The 19,239-nt window shown below is 34.0% G+C and overlaps 1 long non-coding RNA gene across 1 annotated transcript in view; it reads left to right on the top strand.

Moving 5' to 3' along the window:
• Window positions 1-375: 375 nt before the first annotated feature.
• The window catches only part of LOC117012186 (uncharacterized), a 147,816-nt gene continuing 128,952 nt past the window's right edge, over window positions 376-19,239 (top strand). The window contains exons 1-2 of the long non-coding RNA XR_004421144.1: window positions 376-806; window positions 3,823-3,889. This is a non-coding gene — a long non-coding RNA (uncharacterized LOC117012186). The remainder of the gene's footprint in view (window positions 807-3,822; window positions 3,890-19,239) is intronic.

The following is a 19,239-nucleotide window of genomic DNA, read 5'->3' as shown; positions in this document are numbered from 1 at the left end:
GCAGAGTCCAATCCTGAGATGACTGGTTGACTGTTAAATGCAGTGTGTCTCTGCCACCCTTGTGTATATGAGGGGCTATCAGTATTTTCTTTGAAACAGTACATCACTTTGGGTTTTATCCTATGATTATCTAAATTAGGGTCTATATTTAGCTGAGACAATAACAGTCACAACCCACGTTTAGTAAAGCCAAGAATAACTTTAAAAGTCACAGGAGAAAGAGATCTGAGTCTCTCATATGTAGATAATCTTACAGGCTTTTGTTTACCAGCCACAGTTTAGAGGAAAATGAGTATTTCATCCAGAATAGAATACACAATTATAACTCAGGAGGAGACTATGGAACGAAAGGAAAAAGAACGAGGAAGGCTGGTGAAGGCAAATAAGAATTCTAGTACAAAAAACATATTATCATAAAATAATATTTGAAAAATATTTAAATCATTAAATAGTTTCCATTTCTAACAAAGGTAACATTTAAGAAATTAGATAACTAATAACAAATAAAGTTTCATTTCATGGGCCTTTTCAGAAACCATAGCTTATTTATAGACACTGGGAGGCAGTAAGTGTATTCTTTTGACCATAGTACCACATTTTGAAGACATCACATTTCTTTGAGTCTTAGAAGACATTGAAAGTAGTTTGAATGTATTTCTCTATTAAAGATTAAGAAATGATTTGAAAATATAAAACAAATAGATGTAATTGAACACATCATTTGTTATCTAAACAATTTTAAAAAATTGTGAAGTTTGTCGTGAAGGCCAACAGGAACATGCCACACTTTAACAACAAACAAAACGGTAAGTGTAAGTTTTGTAATTTGATCCTTGGAGGTAAAGGAAAATAATTTCTTAGTATCTCTGAACTACAACTTTGTTTTTCTATTAAAATATAGCAAATTTGAGAAAATAATATATTAGAAAGGAATTTAGTATATGTCATACAAGAATTTTTAGGGTTTGAATGTTTGACTACATCTGTACTGATTTACTAACATGAATGGGGTATTTTCTTGTCTATTCAGAATTGTTGGACCAGTGAATGAGTCATTGGAGAACAAATATTTTTTTAATTAGATGAAGATTTATCCCTTTACATACTACAATGATTTACTTCAAGTTGAGAGTATTTTATTGAGAATTTTTAATAAAATGTGTGTGTGTGTTTTCTTAGAGTGCAGAATGTGATGAATATGATTTAGGAATTAAGCACCATATGGAGAGCAAAGATCATGAACTTTGGCACTGACTGGGGTTAGAATTCTGCTTTCACCAGTTAGCGGGGTTTTTTTTTTGTTTTAATTTTTTAGAAAGTTGCTAAAATTTCCGAATTTTTTTAAAAAATTGAAATATAAGGATTATGTTACATCTCCTGGAATTGTCTCAAAATTAAGTGTGAGCTCATATAAGTTTCCTGGCATTTATCCATTCTTTAGATAATTCAGGATCATTATTGTGAATATCAGCTGAGAGATTAGGATTAATTGACCATATACTAATTAAGACCATGGGCTTTTTGAGTTCCTTTGTCTGTTCTAACTTTTTCTCATTCCTTTGTCATCTCTCCTTCAATTTGCTACTTCTAATCTACTGTGAGCCTTGGGAAACAAATTTAAAGAGAAAAAAATAAATATAATTTATTTAACACTGTACCGATTGTCTACAGCTGTGCTGTTCAATACAGTAGCCACTGTCCACATTTTAATTTTAATTAAAATGAACAATCCACTTCTCTGGTTACACATTTGAAGTGTTTGATAGTCACAGCAGCAGAGAAATAGTATTATCATCACAGAACGGACTGTTTTCGTCTACAATGTTTAAAGCTCTGTATTTGTGTTGTGGAATTCTAAAGATGAGTGAAATGTGACTCTTGCCTTCATGTAACTTAAGTCTAGTGAAAGAAATAAGATATTTGGGGGAGGTGTTTGGAAGATGTAAAAAAAAATCCGTGATGCAGATGATGGCTATTTGAAAAATACTGAGGTGTAAGAGTAAGCAGCTCAGGATTAAAAAGAAAAAAGAAATGACTGAAATGAAACCTAACGCATAATTAGCATTTGTGATCTTCCTAAGTATGAAGGGTGTACTAACATTAGCCTACCTACAGGAGGAAAGAAGGGGAAGGGATGACTTTATTTATGCCCATCAGAATGCTGGAATAGATTTTTTTTTAAATGTTTAGTATGTTACAAAATTTTTACTATGAATATAATTTTAATAATACAAATTAGAATTTTATTTAAAAAGAATCATGACCTTTGTAATACTTAAAACTTTTCTGTCCCTCTCCCTATATCCAAATAAATTTCCTGGAATCTGTTTCCATTCTTGTTTTTATTTTAGTTATATCTCACTGAGAGAAATCTCTCTCCTCCTGTCCAAGACTAATTTATTCTTCAGCGTTTGAATGCCTCCCTTTACATCTCATGTTAGATATTGCCTCATTTCATTCTTTTCTCCCTCTGTCTTAAATCATAACTTTCTCTATTATTTCCCCTGGAGCCTATTACTATACATAAGATTCCTATATCAACCCTGTTTGATCCACCTTTTTTGTCACTTTCCTTCGTTTTCAATCAAATTTCCTCAGAGTGACCTCCATTTGTTCTCTCCAATTCCTCACTTATAATTTACTCTTCAACTCTGAAATTCAATTTCCCCTCAGTATTAAGTGGATATGTCTTTCACCAAGGTGTCCAATTGCTATTGTTAACAATTACTATAGTCAGTTCTTGCAGACCCTTTACAGTCCATTGGTTAAAAATATTGACCACTCCATTCACCTATGATGATGACTTCCAAACCTGTCTGCAGTCCACATCACCCTCATAGCTCTCTCTCTCTCTCTCTCTCTCTCTCTCTCTCTCTCTCTCTCTCTCTCTCTCTCTCTCTCTTTCTCATCAACCTACTCTATCTATCTTTCATCTATCTATCATCTATCAATTGACCAATATAAAACCAATTAAATATTTCCACAAGAATGTGCTGGAGCCAATTCAAACTTTGCTTTAACACAAACAGACCATGTCACCAAAATCCCCTCTTCCTGCTCCCGAGTATTTGTCTCTTGGTCAATTGTACTACCACCTATTTTCCCAAGCTAGAAATGTAGAAATCCTCTTCTGTGCCTCACATCTATTTGGTTTAGCAACGGCTGATACCTCCTTAAAATCCATCTAATCCATCCTTCCTCTCCCCATCATCATTGGCTTAAAGCAAGAGTAAATTTAGTCACAAAATCTCTGTCTTTCAATTCTCACCCTTCTCTAATTCATTCTTTATACTGCCTCCAGAGTGCTCTTTCTAAAATTCAAATCAGCTATATCATTCTCTGTTTCCTTTTCTACTTCCTATACTTTTAAATCTTCTGCTAGAGCTCTCTGGTAGTTTCTCTCCATTCTTAAAAGAACTGTTATTTAAATTCTTGTGTTTCTTGTTAAAATAAAGCAAAACACAAAATTTTGAAAATTTTAGCAAATATTGAGAATCTTTGGAAAAGCGTCCAGATGTGAGACTTTTTTTTGTTTCACCCTCCCTTCAAGGTCTTTGACAGTCCCTACCAACATGGAGATGTCACTTCTCTGGTAACCTGTATTGCAGACAATACCCACTGTCTTTTATACAATATTCAGAGCACAGTTAAATACATATAAATAAAATTATAACTAAATATTATGAAACATAATTGAAACTTTAAGGAGAACAATGAGAAAATTGGCAAGGAAAATTACAAAAGCAAAGACTTATTGGGTTTATTATTTCGAATCTTGCTGCTTTCTCTGTTTATAACAAGCTTTAAATCTGGATCTTTTAGGCCGACATTTTACATAAAGAAAAAGGAGGTTTCCCACACAGCTGCTATTCCACTGCTCTGCTAGCATGTGAGTAAACGAGCCAAGAACATGTAATTCAGATGTTTTCACTGGTCTGTGTCTGTGAGATGCTGATGCCAGTCTCTGGCACAACTTCAGCGTAGACTCCTAGTAGTTATGGACACATGACCCACATCTAAAAATCCAATAAGAACCTAGGTTAGCAGGCATGATCCTGGATGATGTGAAAATTATATTTTAATTTCCCTATAAATGTATGTGAATGATATGACACGCTTTTAGAAGAATTTGATGAATATTCTCTGGCCGTTGTGAATAAGCAAGTTGCTCTTGGTAATGCAACTAGGATTAGTCTCAATAGACAGTTGGCTCTGTGGCCTAATTATCATCAATTTCATCAGTGAGAAGAGCTTATTATTAGTTATTTTCAAATTACTCTGTCAAACAATTTCCAATATTCTACGTTTATTTATGCCAAGTAACAACATACAGAAAGTCATTCAGTTTAAAAATATGAAGATAAGTTTTGGAGCTAATTCAGCTTTTGCAGCTAGTGTATAAAATATGTGTTGGATGGGGACATTGGAAAGCCACTTGAATACAAACTAGATGGTCATTGAAAATCTTATGTTAAAAAAAGTTCATAAAATATATTGTCTCAATAGAACAAAGTATCTTTGTAAAGTGAGACTGATCCCGTAAGTAGTATATAAAACATGGTTTTATTTCTTTAGGTCACATGTGGATTTAATCTTTCATATCACAAACATGTCTACTAATTGGCTTTACACATGTACCTACAGTACATAATAGTAATAGTGACCTTGAGTTATACCATGGAAGTGAATATTTCTTGATTTTTAAAGCATTCTTTTCAGCATAATTTTAATGTTAAGGTTAATTTTATTGCAATCAAAGTCGCTTATAATTCTAAAATGAGTATCCCCTGAATTGTAACCTTCACCAACAAGTATATTTTATTGAATCACAGAGCCAAAAAATATCTTTAAAAGTATGTAGCTTATTTATAAACCTGTTTATGGATCAGCATTACCTGGAGACATGTTAAAAAAAAGAATGCAGATCTCTAGGACTTAACCAATTAAAATCTGAAGATCAGGGTTTTAAAGAAATTCCTTAGAGATTGATGATGCTGATGGAAGCCATTTTTGGAAGAATACATTCATTTTTTCCAGTTTACAGATTAGAAGACTAAAGTAGGCCAAGTGACACACAGTGACTTCCCCAAATAATGTAGCAGAACTGAGATGAGATTCTGATATTCTTATCTCCCAACTCAGAGTAACAAAAATAGAAAACTTCTATATAAAGACCCCCGGAAATTATTGAAAAGAGTAGAAAATGTATGTATTTCTATGATTTCATGTGATGAGTCTCTACTAGGAATAATTTTTTTCTGCTTTTCGATGTTGTTGGATGAGATTACGAGTAACTTACATGTTTACTTGAGATTTGCTGTCATAAATTGAGCCCATGCTAATTAATGTATTACTTGTGGCAAGAACAAGGCATATTACTGTCAATAATAATATGCATTTTATAATAATAATAATTTACTCTTCATATTCCTCTAAAGAAAGCTGCACATGATATTTCCTTCAACTTTCAGCTCTGTAGTTTTATAAGCTGGATTTTCAAGTGACATTGAAATTCAGCATTGTGTTCTAAAAATATAGTCACTTGTTCCATAATACAATGCTCCTAAGACATGAGCAACCACTTTCCATGCTGCTGCAAAACTACAATGATGCTAAATTTTTGCCAAGTCAATTGGTTTAACTAGAGCAGTCATTACAAGAATCGTAAATCATGAGAAATGGCCTTTATAATACTTTACATATATTTTTTGGTCTCTGAAGAACTAGGCATTAAAATAAAAGCGAACATCTATAATGATCTTTATTAATTGCTGCCTGTTGATGTCCTTCAGGTTTTACCCTATACCTCAATGGTCATAACAAGCACTCTGAAACATTTATATGGTTCAGAATTCAACTCTAAGTGCTTTTGTTAGAATAGTGTTGTAAGTTCTTAAAGAATGATGTGTTTTTAATAGTAATGATTTGCTCTCATGTTGAATTGAAATCGCAACTTTTTCTCTAGGAAGCAATTACTATTCCATTATTTACTGGTTTTAGCAAGTCCATTAAGCTTTCATAAACTAGGCAATCCTTTTAATTTTGTGACTGTGACAGTATATTTTAAGATACACCAGTCAGTGCACTTTCCTGCTGCTAATGAAAGGCTGAGGAATCTGTCTTTGGCCAGTCATCACCATGTTCTTTGAAGCCTTACTATAAAGCTCAAGCATTATGGTACACGTCAAAGAAGTAGGAGACTTTGACAATACCATCCCTGTACCTCAACAGCAGATTCAGTTTTAATGGGACTACTGCAAGATGAGTGTAGAAACAGAACGTCTCTAAGGAGCTTTAGCTCCAAAAGTCTGTATTGTATTGAAAGTGAGAGCTGGGCCACATCTGCACTGGCCCTTGTTGGTGATCTTAAATTTCTAGTGTAAATCACCTCTGTCATCTTTAGATTTCTTTTAAAAGCAAACAGGGTTTTCTAATTAATGAAGGTTCGATCCTAATTATCTAATGAAAAGAACAATAGCTTACTGATTTGCTGAGCATTACAGTTGATCAAGTGATGGGAGTGAAAAGTGTGTAACATCAAAGCTTGTCATAAATGTCTGACAAAACTCATTCTTCTATAGTCCTCTCATACCCACTCAGGTTCTCTGAACCATCCTTAGGGTTCAGAAATGTTACAGAAATGATTCAGATTTTCAACAGTTGGTGCTTTAGTTTTCTTTCTTCTGATGTTCCTATCATGTTGTCAGAAAAATGAGCAAAAATAATTAGAGAAATAATGCAATCCACTTAAGTTTACTCTGAGAGGTGTTATTATTATGCAGAAATGGCTTTGTTCCAACTCTTTGGGGAGTGTTACATTGGTTATGTTTTAAAACATTTTTTTTTAAATGTGGAGTAAACTGAAAAAAAATATAAAACCTGTGTAAGGTATTAGGAATGATGTTTCAAATGCACATCATGTCCAGCATTTGATTTAAGAAAATGGTTATCATTCCCTTTGCAATCTCCTTTGTAATCCTACTGAATTCCATTCCCTTTCAGCTCTGCTCAGAGGAAATTAAACAATAAATTTTAACATTCCTTTGCTTTGTTTTTTGACTTTTACTACATATCTTTGTATGTCAAAACAACATAATGTTTAATGTTTTCATTGTTCTAAATAGAAATTACACTGCACGAATTCATCTATGATTTGCCTTTTAATTTTATTAGAGATTAAGTTCCAGAAATTCATTATTTTTGCTGTTTAAGGATACAATACATTCATGCTGGCTATTGTCTTATATTTATGCAATATCAATATACAACAATTTATCGATTGATTCTTTTGCTAACTTCCATTTGTTTTGTTTTCATAAATATTCAATCCTATTATGAGTACTTTTGTCTAAGTGCACATGTGCTGGAGTTCTCTAGAGTAAATACTCATGGGTTGCATTATTAAGTTAAAGGTTTAGCTTTGTTAGTGAGTGTCAATTTGTTTTCTAAAATGCTTGAAACAATTGGCACTCACATCATCATTTAATAAAAGTTCCATTTGCTTCAAACCCTACCAATACTTGACATTGTCAGACTTTTGTATTTGTCATTTCTGTGGGTATTAAAATGTATTTCATGGTGATTTTAATTTTCATTTCCCTGATTGTGAGATTGAACATAATTTCATATTTATTTGCTGTTTATGATTCCTCTTCTGTGATGTGCCTTTACATGACTTTTGAGGCATTTTCTATTTGGTGTGTGTGTGTGTGTGTGTTTTATAGACTTGTAGGATTTCTTTATATATTTTGGGTACTACCCCATATATTCCCAGTTTTGGGCTTCTGCTTTGCTTTCTTTATATTATCTTTTTACCATAAAACTTTATTAATCATTTCCTTTGTGTGTGTAACTTTGTGTCTTATTTAGGATATCCTTCCTTCTTTAACTGACAACATAAAGATAACCTTCTATATTATCAGTTAAAAGTTTCATAGATTATATTTCACCTTTAAGCCTTACACAGCTAATTTTTGATACATAATCTGAAGGAAAAGTTCAATGCCATGATCTCATAACATTAAACGGTAATTTCAGGACCATTTATTGAAAATACCTATTCTCCATTGACCTATAATACCAATTCGATCATAAATCAAATTTCCAAATATGTGTGGGTTTTTTGTTGGGGGAGGGCGGAGAGGACTTTTCAGTTGGTGTATCCTTAACCAATACCAGATTATCTTAATTACTATAACTTTATAATACTTCTTGATGTTTGGTAAGGTAATTCTTCCACATTTTGATCTCCTTTAAGAGTATCTTACCTGTCCTTGGATCTTTGTACTCCATACACACTTTGGATTTTGCTTTTCAAGTTCCACAAAAATATTTGAAAAATTCTCTGATATTGATCACAGTATTGATTAGTTTGGGAAGAATTGATATTGCTACAATATTGAGACTCTGGATTCATTGCTCATAGTATATTTTTTATATTTTTAAAATGTCTGCCGGTAGATTATATATCTATAAATACCTTGTAATCTTTATTAATTTTTACTATGTACTTCACATTTTAATATTATAAGTGACATCTTTGAAAAATTATATATTTAAATGAGTACACTTTATTTTTAGAGCAGTTTTAGACTTACAGATCAATTGAACAGATAGTATAGTTTCCATATGCCCAACCCCCACGTCACAGTTTTTCTTATTATTAACACTTTTTTGTAATTGATTTGGTACATTTTTTATAATTGATGAACAAATATTGATTTAGTAATATTAACTAAAGTCCAAAATTTATTCAGCTTTCCTTAGTTTTTCCCTAATGTCTGTTTCTAAAAGGTCCAGGATACCACATTACATTTAGTCATCATGTCTTCTTAGAATCTTTTTGCTGTGACAGTTTCTCAGACTCTCTTTGTTTTTGATAACTTTGACTGTTTTGAGAATTACTTACTATTCAGGTATTTTGTAGAGTGTCCGTCAGTTGGGATTTGTCTGATGAGTTTTCTCATTACTAGACTGGGCTTTATGGATTTGGGGGAAGAAGACCACAGAGGTAAAGCACCATTTTCATCACATCATACCAAGCAAGTGCACTTACTATCTACATGATGTATGACTGTTGATGTTGTCCTCAATCATGTGGCTGAAGTAGTGTTAATCAACGTTCTCCACTGCTGTAAAGTCACTCTATTTTACTTTTTCCTCTTTCCATTCTGTACTTTTAGAGCGAAGTCACTATGCACAGGCCCATTCTTTAGGAGTGGGAAGTTACGCTCCCACCAAAATCATATTTTCTAACTTTTTTTTTTTTTTTTTTTAGGGAAAGGAAATCAGCACTGTGGGGGAGGGGGGAAATAGCAAATTGCTGAGTCATCTCATTATTATTTGTCTTTTTTTAATATAGACAGTAACATAATCTGTAAATAATATCAATTTTGGTTAATATTATTCTGATATTTATTCTTTTTATTGCCTTACTGTGTTGGCCAGATGCCTGAGGACAATGCTGAAATAGATACTGGATATACTTCTCTTCTTCCTGATCTAGCTGCAATTTAGTTTATAGTGGATGCTGGTTAATTGTACCCAAGAATCTTGAAGAAGCAAATATAGAAAGCAGATTTATAAACCAAATATATTAGATTGTATTCTGTTGCAGCAATTACAAATTCTCTTCACCAAATTCAGCTTTATTAGCATCAAGTTCTTGCCAAGTGACCTAACCATAACCACAGATCAATTTTATGACAGCTAAGAATTATACATCTTCATGTTTGTGAAACTCTCGCTCTCCTGTCTCCTAATACATAGGAGGTTCTCCTTCCTTTTTGTCTCTGGCAGTTCTTTCTCTGCCTTCTTCCCATGTTCTCATTCCCCTCTTAAATATGGAATCTGTTCTATGCTATGCCCTTTTCTTTCATTATACTTTCTCCTCTAGATATTTCCATTGCTCTCTTATTTCAACTTTTGCCACTATATTTCTTTTTCCTATGAACTCTCTCCAAACTCTATCCCCACTTTCTATTGCCTGTAAGATACATACGGTATTATTCAGTTAGACTTGTCCAACCTATTTATTTTCCCCACCAAATCAGTCTTTCTTACTGACATACATATATGTTTCATATATACACACACACACACACACACACACACACACGCACACACACACACACACACACACACACACAAATCCCAGTATACCTCTTCTAGGTACCAGGCTCAAAACTTTGAGGTTATTTTGACTTCTCACTTTCGTGCATAAAAAAACAATTAGCATGCAGATTATGGAACTGGGCTAGACCCTGGTGCTCTAACATGAACAAGACACACGTCTTGCCTTTACGGACAGCTCACAGACCAGTGACCATCTCTCATTCCTTTCAGATAAGAAGTCCAAAGATCCACAATAACTCCTGTCAATTTCATCTCTTCTTTTCAATCCCTAAAATCTGTTAGGATTCAAAGCTGCTTTACATTCTATTTCTGTTCCTCACAAAGACATCCCAAATTTAATCTACATACTAGAAAATCAGTCTTTCCATCACAGTTCTGGTAGTATTTCAGTTTTATTAAAATATGTTCGTATAGGTACCTTAAAGTTCTGAAACTCACATTCAAAGCCCTCCTCAAAATGGTGTTATTTGTGTGTATTATCATCATTGCTTATTAAAGTTCTATAAAACATATTTATTAAATTCAGTGGGTAGGACTTGACAGTAAAATGGAATTCAAAGTGAATTTTTACCTAATACAAGATTTTTTTTTCTTTTTTTAGAAAATAGTCAGAGTATCAGCCTTTAAGGTTTTCTTTTAGGTAATGCGCCAATCTGCTCACAATGTTTAACACTCTAATGCAAGTTAGGGAAGTCAGGGAAGTGTTTTTTTAACCTGCTCCTGACCTATTGTACTCTCATGGAGAAGTCTGCGTTTTCTTGTTTGCTTGCCTATAAAACAGTAATCATAAAATTTAATTCTTGACTAACAACAGGTGAATTATATTCATTTTGATAACCTTGACTTCAAGTCCTTGTTGGCTTAACTACAGAGTAGTGAAAACTATCTTTAGCTGAAATTACATACCAACTCTCGTCTGCTTTCACTTTTTCTCCAAGCAGTTTGCTGTCCTGCCAGACAGCTTTTAGAGCAAAAAACATAATAAATTAACATTTTCACATTTCCAGAAGTTTCTGAACAATTATTTCTCAGCTACTACTTTTGAGCTAATACATTATTTTAATCTGAGGAGGCAATGCTAGCTATGTCTATTTTGGAGTGAGGAGCAAGAATGAGAGAGATCGAGAAGAAAACGTTAAATAATGTTTTTTCATCTTCTATATTAGTGTTTTCTTTTTAAAATAGAAATACCTTGATGTTTAATGATGTATCTGTCAGACAGTAGGTATTTACCTAGGATAATTTCTGAATTTAGTTTGAATCTGGATTACGCCTCTCCTGTTTCTGTGACTTTGGGTACATGACTTAATCTCTCTTAGCCTCTATGTCACCACGTGTAATGGGCATTAAATGTGATGGTACTTAGAAGGTACATCAGACATGTGGACTAACACTTGTAATAAATGGAGATATAAAACATTAGAGGTTCTCAAAGTGTGGTCCCTAACTGTAGCATCGTCATTACCTGGGAAATTCTCAGAAATGCCAAATTTGGGCACCAGCCCAGACCTACTGAATCGGGGACCCAGTGGGCGGGGCTCAGTGAGTTGTGTGTTCACCAGTCCTCCGGTGACGTCATGCCTGCTGCGTTCTGAGAACCAAAGCAGTAGAACTTTGAATAAATAAATAAAAGACACTAGGCTACAATCGTGGGCGGGAACAGGGAATGATCATATCTTCTATGGTTGAGGATAATTTGACATAGCCATTACATTTGAGCTGGTTATTTGTCATTAAATCTGAGATGCAATTCAAAATAGATAGTTAAACTTTGACAAAATTAGGAGGCTTTGTCCAGGAGAATAGGTGAGGATGAGACATACCATGCCACCTTGAGGGAACTGGAACTTCTTTAGACTGTACAGAACAGAGGACAGGAGAAATAAAGAATTTATTCTGTTGGAAATATTTCTCTAAGTTTCCAAACTGCAAATCAGTTAAAAATCAAGGAGTCAGATTTTGTTTTACTGTGTAATAAAGTTTCCAGCAGTTAATGGTTCAGCAGTGGGGCCGCATAAATAGGAGGGAACGATAGACATTTCAGGTGGGGTGAGAAAAACCTCTATTCTCAAGACCGTAGAATTCTTGAATCCCCAAATAAAGTTAAGGAAAAGCTGAAGCTTACAGTCCAACAATTTGGACAAGTGTAATTCTTTTAAATTCAGTAATGTACTATTTCTATCTCCTAGTCCCTAAGAAACATCTATATATGTATTCCAAACTGTGCAAACAGGAACTGACCTACTTTTGAGGTATTCCTTTCTTGAATCAATTATGTGAAGGTCAGAAGAAGAAAAAGGGGAAAAAAAAAAAAAAAACTCTACTGACAAACAAATGTGTGTATTTCTGCCAGAATGCTCTGCTTGGCTTCACCGAGCAAATTCATGATTACCCAGAGGCAAAGCAATTCCATTTCACTCCTGACCCGCTGCTGTATGCTCTGCCTTGCTTGCTATGAGGTTTTTTTGAGTTAGGAAAGAGTGATCCTAGAAATGTTTGAGTATAATATTATTCTGGCTTCAAGGCATGAATTCTGTTACTTAAATTGTCAACCTATATGTGCATATTAAGAAGGAAGGGTTCAGGAACTATTCTAAGTCGTTCAGCAGCTTTCTGGCCTGTTCGGTTAACATCATCACTTTCTAAGGGGGAAAGAAAGGAAGTTAATTTTTTTTAAAAATAATTTTCTCTCATCTTTCTTTGTCTCAAGAATCCATCTTTCTGATCAGAGGTAGGATAGTCACCAGGGTCATAAGACCTTTACGGTGTTTTTGTTATGGTTTTTGGATTCAAAAAATATCTCTGAGGTTAACATCCAATATAGTCCCTGAACTGTGTCAAGATGTTTTTCCCCTGTTGATCATTTATCTACCTACAAATCTTAATTGTCTGTTAACTTGTATTAATCTGCTACTTTCTTATAATTTTAAAAAATCCCCATACTATTGAATGAGACTTCCTTCCAAATTTTTCTCTCCTTTCATACTTTGGAATCTTAAAATTCCTTTGAATAAACTTCCCTGCATTCTCAAGCATCTTACCCTTCTCACGCTAACACAAACTCATCCTCCTTTTGAGTACCCCAGCCCCTCAGATGCCCCACCTCCTACGTGCCAAAGGGTCTCAAGACACAGGTGTCATCTCCTAATTCCCTAAAATGGTTTCCAAACTACATCTTTTCTTGATTTCTTTTAAAAATTATTTTAAATCAAATACTTCTATCAAAGTGACACATGGATATACTTTGAAAATGTAAATAGTTCTACAAAGCTTATTATAAAATCCAGTAATTGCCAAAACTTAAAGCCCCACCCCGTACCCTAAAGCAATACTTTCAATTCTTAGCTGTTTCTTTCAGAATTTTAATGCAGATTTACAAATAATATGTGTGTACAGGTTTTTCTTGAATTTTTAGTTTTAGATATTAGCCATTGACTTCACAGAGAAAGAGGATGACTTGCCATTATTGCTCACTTATCCCCATCTCTCCGCTCACACTCTACCTTCCTACCCTCTTGCAAATATACATAGTTATTTCATAAGTTATACAATCTTTCAGTAAGTATTTATTATTTATATTACTATGACTACATGATCATTACTCACAGCTAGTCATGGGATACGCTACACTTATATTTATTTTCTTCTATAATATTTCTTCCCCTTGAGGTTAATGAGTCTCTCTCCACCTCTCTAGTTTTCCCTGTTCCTATCATTACTTTATCCCTAACCTGGACATCATTTTACATGTCTCTGGTCAGTTCACTTTTTTAGTCGCCATAGTTGTTATTATAAGTCCTCCCTGTTTTCCTCGAGTTCTCTCTGTGCATGGTCACAAGCTACTCTCTCGAGGGATGACTTATGACTTAGCACATTTCCGTATACAGAAAATCAAGGTGATCAGCAATAATAGTAACAAATATGACCCCTCGGTTACCGCCTTCACGACCTCTCCTCTAGTCTCACTAGCCAAGCCTGCTCATACCTGGTACAATATAATTCTACCTCCTTTGCTCTAGATCACATCCCTTCACAGGTCAGTACATTTCATATCAAAATATCTTCAGACTCATTTCTTAATCTTTATTTCATTTGCAACTGCCTTAGTCCAGGCTTCATGATCCTGTATTTCACTAGTGCAGTAGTCTCATATGTGGCCTGTTTATCTCACGCCTTATGCCACTCCAGTCTATCCTCACACTACTACCAGAATGATTTCCTGAAACATATTTTGGGTCACGTAACTCCCTTGCTTAAAGTTGTTTGGAAGTTCCCAATGTTTACAGGGTAAAATGCATACTCTCAACGTGTCATGCAAAGCCAACTGTGCTAGGGCCTCTTCCTGACTCTCCAAACTTGTCTTTTTAAAATTGGCAACCCATTTTTTAAATTGATATTTACATGTTATGAAAGGCACACTCGTTAAGCATCATTCAATGTGGTTTGATACATGTATATACCCTTGGTACACCATTTTTAAACTTAAACTCCTATGATAATGAACTACTTGCATTTCTTCAAATATGCATAACTCTAGTGCTTCTACACATGTATACGCCTTTCTCTCTTGACCTACACTTCTCCTGTCACCTGTCAGAAGACACTTGGACAAAGTACTTTCTTGGAAATGTATCCACTCTTTTTTTTCCCTCTTATACCTCCTACATAGCTGGAGGCACCCAGCTATGGCACCCACAGAGCTGTATCGTCCTCATTTATCACATGTCTCTGCTCTCCACCAGACTGTATGCCTTCCAGGGTAGGGTCCATTTTTAAAAATTTTTCTATGAATATTCAATCCTTGGTACCAAGTAGACACTCAATAAATATTTGTTAAATAAAGGTGCCAAATGAACACTGAATGATTTTTTAAAAAATAGTGCAGTGTAGGTGAATGGAGCAATGGTTAAGAGCTGAAACTGGAAAATCTGACTGCCTGGGTATAAATCAGGCTCAGCTATGTATTACCTGTGAGAATTTGGATACAATATATAACCGAAATATGGCTCAGTGTCCTAAACTGTAAAATGGGGATTTTCATGCATTTATCTCATGGTTTATTATGAAGTTCAAATTTTTGAATCCCTTTAAAATGCTTGGAACACTTTTTGGCACCCAATAAACACTCACCATTGTTTTACTAATGTTAATTTACCTTAATAAAATAATGTTACATTAAAGATATTTAAAATTCTAGCTAATTTAAGGAAGATCAAATATTAGATCTTAGAAGCCATTTAATTTATCAACTAGGTATCTGTCTTTTATAGTATCTTTTATGGAAGTTAAGAGAAATATTGAAATATCACTACTTTTACCACTGGAATGAGAAAATTCCAGCTTATTAGAATCAAAATGTTTGTGTATATGTTATGCCAACATTTCATCATCATTATTATTGTTGTTACTATTATTGTTATTATTTCACAACCACCTAATACGTAAAAATTAGTGCAAAAGATCTCATTTAAACTCATATTGTCAGTACTGGAGATCATCAGAAAACATACAAGCACATATGATAGAATGGCATAAGCAAAGCCAACGATTCAGAGCAGTTTGGATACATGGACAACTGATTGTTTTTGAAAAATGAGAAGGATAAAAGTTTGAGAAAATAAAACAAGGAAAGTGTACATGATTAGAAACAGGTGGAATCAATTTAAAGTGCCTTCCAATAGGAGAAGCTGATTGAATGGGTAATTCATAGTCCAGATCTTGTAGCTTGTCTTTAAAAATGATTCTTTTAAAAGAGACCATAATCTAACTGATGAATTGGCAGCCCATTGAAACGGAAAGCTATTATTCATCCAAATAATATTTTTCTACTTAACACACAGCAGAATTTTGCACCAATGTATTCTAATGTCTGTTCAGCTAAAAATGAAATCAAGATGGGGGCCGCAGTTATAATTTTCTGAGCACAATCTGAATCTTTAGATTCTAGAGTTCTGTAGCTTCATTTCTGCCATCTGGTGGTTGAAAATATTGATGTTCTCGCAGTGTGTGAAACTATGTAGTTATATTTATTTTCTTCTATAATATTTCTTCCCCTTGAGGTTAATGATTCTCTCTCTCTTTAGTTTTCTTTATACCTATCATTACTTCATCCCTAATCTGGACATCATTTTACATGTCTCTGGTCAGTTCACTTTTTCAGTCTCCATAGCTGTTATTATAAGTCCTCACTGTTTTTTAATAATATACATTGCCTCCCACAGAATAATTTGCCCAAACTAAAACTGGCATGCATTCAGTACATTGCACAAAGAAAAATATATATACGTTTTACTTTTCTGAATTCTTAAAGCAGATTCTATGCTGATATGTTTATTATTTACACACAAATATGTTTTATTGTATTAAATTCTATAAGTGGTGTTGTTTTGGAATGAAGCTCTTTCTTTTTATTTCAACATGCTCTAAAGATATTTTTATCCACTCTTTAACTCTGCACTTTTTAGGATGTCGAGGAATTTTTATGGAGCTTTAGAATAAATTATTAATTTTGGTTAATGTCTTTTCAAGAATGGGCAGGTGAAATTGAATGCAAAATGCAAAAGCAAATTGCAGCTATCAGTGGAGTTGAAGACAAATCACCGTTAAATTAGTTTATGAGCATTTGGTCTTTCCTTCACTTCTTCAAAGTCCGTTTTTTGTTTTTTTTTTTGTACACCTTCCTAAACATGCCATGCACGTAATGTAGCATCTGAGTGAGGAATGGGAGATGAGAGGGAACACATATTTACATTAGTAGAGTGGAAATAAGTATAAGATACCCAAGGCTATGTGGTCAAAGTGTCCCTTCTCCCTAGGCTCAGGGTCAAACTTAGTTGTGTGGTCCCTTTAAGACCTTGATTGCGGGTTCATGACTCTTAAAACATTTCATTTGTACAGGTTATCAGGAACTCCTACTGTCCTGGGCTACCAGAGTGGATTTTCAACACTGTGAGACGCTTTGCCTACTAGAATGGGGTTGCTTCTGTGTGGCTTACTTCTTTGTTTAAAATCTTTGCAGCTGTGTGTGCAAGAGGGGTGGTTCAGCGTAAATAAGAACATGTTCAAAATTAACTGAAGTTTCATTTGCTGTTCCCTTTGAGGCCTCTGTTGCTTTTTCCATTTCATTGGGACAAGGACATGGAATTTTGAAGCATACTATCTGGATTCCAGGCCTACTTCTTTCTCTTACTAGACTCTACTCAGTGATTTTGGTATCAATAGATTCATCTGTAAAATAGGGTTGATGACAACACATACCCCACTTGCCCCAGAAGTTTTTTCAATGATCAATCAATATATTGTTTATTAAAGTTTTACATTAAAATAGACTAAAAAATTGCTAAAAAACTAACGCTGTTATGTCAACATTTCTCCAATTCTATTTGCTTCTTTCAACCCTTAGTTCCAGCCAGTTCAAAAAAGAGGAGGAAATAGTATTTAACAGAGGGAGAGAATATTGTATGTGAGAGAGCAATTTTCTACAAAGTGTCAATTTAGGATGCAACCTAAGTGTGTGGGAAGCTACAGAATGTGATTTCTGAAGAGTAAGGCCCTCTCAAAGAGCTACCACCATCTACTGCTGCCAAACTCTAGTTGACATTTTGCAATTAAAGTTGCATTTCTTTAAGATCTTGATGACACCTCCTCTTCAAAAAGTCCCTACCAAAGTGGAAACACTTCACAGGGTCCAGCATTATTAGTTATCCAGAGCATCTTGAGAGAAATGAAGGAGAGCTCTACTAGTCAGTGCACAAAAATGCATGTGGGTAGGTAGAGAAGGGACACCTCCTTTATACTCACTTTCACCCTCCTAATGGATTTGCCTAAGGCCAAACCCTATTTGCATAATGCCCTTGTCTTTCAAAAAAGTACATGGCTTTACTAAAATATAATTAAAATAAATATTCACCAGGGATATAAATACTCAAGTTTGTTTTGCTTCAGTATTTTCTAGGCTTGAACTGTTTGAATTTGTTTTCTAAAAGTGTTTTTGCATTTATACTGTGTGTAGTTAGCACTGTGGTAACCTTACAAATAGAAGTATCTCTAGCACATACATCTAAAAACATTTCTGTAGAAAACCTTGATATGTTTGTGATATTGCAGGGAATTTTCCATTCCCATTTAAAAATCAGGGTGATTTTTATTTCTAAAATGATTCCCCACCATTTATATTTTGTTCACAATGATAAAAATGATGTTTAGGATGGTGACAGGTTGTGATCATAATAGTCTCTGTGCCAGGGATGAATTTATAAAAATATCATTCTTGCAAGATTACCAATTATTGTTTTATATTCCTTTCTTAATATATTTTTAAGAACTAGGTCTATGAAATAGAAAAGATAAGAAAGAAACAACTGCATCTTGAACGGTATTCTCTGCGTAGTAAAATCTTCTTAGAACTTGAAATCAAAAGAGCATAAGAAATTTCAAATATGTACTTACTTAAATGTCCTCAGAATACCTATTCATTTGGTCATTAATTGTTAGCGCTAAGCCATTAGTTATGCTAGGTTCTAAGTATACAAAGATGATAAGGCGCTAAGTCCTTGGATGATACATGTAACTATTCAGCAAAGATTCTGCCTTTAAGAAGCTCTATGTTTCAGGGGAATATGAGAGAGTTTGTGTAGCATGATAGGACAATATGACAGATATTTGAAAGGTAAGGTACAATCACTAAAGAATGACAAATTCTTCTTGAGAATAAGAATTAAGAAAGGCTGAACAGAATAGGACAAAAAAAGGAGTTGAGTCTTGAAGACGACAGACATTTTACTAATTAGTTAAGGTGGGTAGAAATGTGGGTAAGAATTGGCATTCTGGATAGATAGGTTAACATGTATAAGAACTACATATGACATAATATTTAAATAGTGGATTATATTAAAAAATTGACTAACATGATAAAATGCATCTTATGACCCACTAAGGTTTCTTTCTTCCTTCATTGGAGTAATACCTACAATTAGAATTAAATTATTGTAAAACTGAATATTTAAATAGTTAGCTTGTCTAGTTTGGATCCAATACTTAAAGCATCAGTAAATTATAAATGGTATATGCATGGGCAAGAATATGTTTGAATGCTAAGGAAGCATA

The sequence above is a fragment of the Rhinolophus ferrumequinum genome, chromosome 20 (assembly GCF_004115265.2).
Source record: "Rhinolophus ferrumequinum isolate MPI-CBG mRhiFer1 chromosome 20, mRhiFer1_v1.p, whole genome shotgun sequence".
Lineage (NCBI taxonomy): Eukaryota > Metazoa > Chordata > Mammalia > Chiroptera > Rhinolophidae > Rhinolophus > Rhinolophus ferrumequinum.
The sequence above is the reverse complement of the archived record's forward strand: the minus strand, read 5'-3'. Positions and strand labels throughout refer to the sequence as shown.